Source organism: Mustelus asterias, chromosome 11 (genome assembly GCF_964213995.1).
Source record: "Mustelus asterias chromosome 11, sMusAst1.hap1.1, whole genome shotgun sequence".
In the NCBI taxonomy this organism is placed as follows: domain Eukaryota; kingdom Metazoa; phylum Chordata; class Chondrichthyes; order Carcharhiniformes; family Triakidae; genus Mustelus; species Mustelus asterias.
This window is the reverse complement of record NC_135811.1, coordinates 108,903,957-108,907,474: the sequence shown is the minus strand read 5'-3', so window position 1 is coordinate 108,907,474 and position 3,518 is coordinate 108,903,957.

Sequence of the window (3,518 nt, the reverse complement as noted above, 5' to 3'; positions counted from 1 at the left end):
GGGGCTCCTTGATGCTGCACTCGGTCAAATGCTGCCTTGATGTCAAGGGCTGTAACTCTCACCTCACCTCTGACAGTCAGCTCTTTGTCCATGTTTGAACCAAGGTTGTAATGAGGTCAGGAGCTGAGTGACCCTGGCGAAACCCAAACTGGGCGTCACTGAGCAGGTTATTGCTGAGCAGGTGCTGCTTGATAGCGCTGTTGATGACCCCTTCCATCACTTTACTGATGATCGAGAGTAGACTGAGGGGGCAGTAATTGGCTGGGTTGGATTTCTCCCATTTCTTGTGTACAGGACACACCTGGGCAATTTTCCACATTGCCCAGTGTTGTAGCTGTACCAGAACAGCTTGGCTAGGGGAGCGGCAAGTTCTGGAACAGAAGTCTTCAGTACTATTGCTGGAATATTGTCAGAGCTCATAACCTTTGCAGTATCCAGTGCCTTCAGCCATTTCTTAATATCACTTGGAGTGAATCGAATTGGCTGAAGACTGGATAAAAGCAAATTACCGCGGATGCTGGGATCTGAAACCAAAAGAGAAAGTGCTGGAAAATCTCAGCAGGTCTGGCAGCATCTGTAAGGAGAGAAAAGAGCTGACATTTTGAGACTGGAAAGCTTTGACAAAGGGTCGTCTGGACTCGAAACGTCAGCTCTTTTCTCTCCTTACAGATGCTGCCAGACCTGCTGAGATTTTCCAGCATTTTCTCTTTTGGTGGCTGGAGACTGGCATCTGAGATGCTGGGGACCACTGGAGGAGGCTGGGGATGGATCATCCACTCGGCACTTCTGGCTGAAGATTGCTGGAAATGTTCAGCCTTATCTTCTGCACTGATGTGCTGGGCTCCTCCATCACTGAGGATGGGGATATTTGTGGAGCCGCCTCCTCCAGTCAGTTGTTTAATTTTCCACAACCATTCACAACTGGATGTGGCAGGACTGCAGAGCTTAGATCCGATTGGTTGTGGGATTGCTTGGCTCTGCCTATCACTTGTTGTTTATGCTGTTTGGCACCAGTTAGTCCTGTGTTGTAGCTTCACCAGGTTGACACCTCATTTTTAGGTATGCCTGGTGTTGCTCCCAGCATGCTCTCCTGCACTCTGCCAGGGTTGATCCCCTGGTTTGATGGGAATGGTTGAGTGGGGGATGTGCCGGGCCATGAGGTTACAGATTGTGCTGGAGTACAATCCTGCTGCTGCTGATGGCCCACAGCGCCTCCTGGAGGCCCAGTCTTGAGTTGCTGGATCTGTTTGAAGTCTGTCCCATTTAGCACGGTGATAGTGCCACACAACACGATGGAGAGGATCCTCAATGTGAAGGTGGGACTTTGTCTCCACAAGGACTGCGCGGTGGTCACGCCTACCGATACTGTCATGGACAGATGCATCTGCAGCCGGCAGATTGGTGAGGATGAGGTTCAGTCTGTTTTTCCCTCTTGTTGGTTTCTTCACCTGCCACAGACCCAGCCCAGCAGCGATGTCCTTTAGGACCCAACCAGCTGGTTGTACCACTGAGCCACTCTTGGTGATGGACATTGAAATCCCCCATGCAGAGTACATTCTGCACCCGCCACCCTCAGTACTTCCCCCAAGTGATGTTCAATATGGAGGAGTGCTGATTCATCAGCAGAGGGTGGATGGCACATAGTAATCAGCAGGAGGTTTCCTTGCCCATGTTTGCCACGAGACTTCATTGGGTCCAGAGTCGATGCTGAGGACTCCCAGGGCAACTCCCTTCTGACTGTGTACCACAATGCCACCACCTCTGTTGTGTCTGTTCTGCCAGTGAGTCAGCTGGTGAGTCATCACCCTGTGATGGTGGTGGCTGGGACATTCTCTGTACGGTATGATTCTGAGAGTGTGACTACGTCAGGCTTTCTCCAATACTGACACTAAAGGAGGACTTTGCTGGGTCAACAGGTCTGGGTTTGCTGTTGTCATTTCCGGTGCCTAGGTCGATGCCAGGTTAGTTTGATGCTGGGCCATTGCAAAGGGCATTTAACAGTCAACCACATTGCCTTTTTTAATTCATTCCTGGGACATGGGTGTCGCTGGCTGGCCAGCATTTATTGCCCATCCCTAGTTGCCCTTGTTCAGAGGGCAGTTGAGAGTCAACCACATTGCTGTGGCTCTGGAGTCACATGTAGGCCAGACCAGGGAAGGATGGCAGATTTCCTTCCCTAAAACCCAGCTGGGTTTTTCCGACAATTGACAATGGTTTCATGGTCATCAGTAATTCCAGATTTTTTTTATTGAATTCAAATTCCACCATCTGCCGTGGCAGGATTCGAACCCGTGTCCCCAGAACATTAGCTGAGTTTCTGGTTTAATATTCTAGCAATAATACCGCTAGGCCATCGCCTCCCCACATTGTTGTGGGTCTGGTGAACCAGATGGGTTTTTAATGACAGTCACATAGCTTCATGTCACCATCTATCTTTATATTCCAATATATTCATCCACCATTAAATTCCGCATTGTGACTTCAACCCACATCCCAGAGGCAGGTTTCCGGGATTACTCCCCCAGTGATGCTGCCACTATGCCCACTCCCTCGTGTCTCAGTGTGTGGCCGGATGTCAGATGTTTTTGAGGGGGTAAGCTATTAGAGATAGGAAGGGGAGTGGATCCAGAGAGACTGTTCCCTCTTGTGGGGGAGGGGCCGTCAGTATCAGATAGTCACCCAGAAATGCAATCGGGAATTCAGGAAAACTCCTTTCCCCAGAGAGGGGTGGGATGTGGGACTCGCTCCCACAGGGGGTGGCTGAGATGAAATATCCAGATATGTTTCAGGGGAAGCTGGATAAACACGGGAGGGAGAGGCAATAGAGGGAGATCCTGATGGGGAAAGCAGGGAAGAGGTTCAAGTGCGGCACAAACACCAGCACGGATTGTTTGGGCCGAATGGCCGGTTTCTGTGAGGGATATTCTCTGCAGTCTGAGCAGGCTCCGGCTGAGTTCTGGTGCACGGTCTGTGCTGGGCTCCCTGTGGCTGCAGCGAGCTGTGAGCTGCAGCGTGTGTGAATGAATCTGTCACTCACTCAACCCCAGCAGCGCCGGGAGGAGCCCAGCTCAGCACTGGCAGACGTGGCATTTTCCATCCAGCTCAAAGCAACTCCTGAAATCAACTGGAAATGCTGCAGAGGGAGCTGAGAGAGATTAGATTATTCACAGGGAAAATTTATCGGGTACAAGAAAATTCACAATTCAAAAACAAATAATCCAGAGGATCGTGTGTCTGCTTTCAGACCGAGAGGACATGAATAGGAGGGAGGGAGAGTGAGGGGAGGGAGAGAGGGAGTGAGGGAAGGAGAGAGGGAGTGAGGCGAGGACGGGAGGGGCGATCGGGAGGGGGGATGAGGCGAGGACGGGAGGGGGATGAGGGGAGGGGGGATGAGGGGAGGGGGGGATGAGGGGAGGGGGGATGAGGGGAGGGGGGGATGAGGGGAGGGGGGATGAGGGGGAGGGGGATGAGGGGAGGGGGGATGAGGGGAGGGGGGATGAGGGGAGGGGGGATGAGGG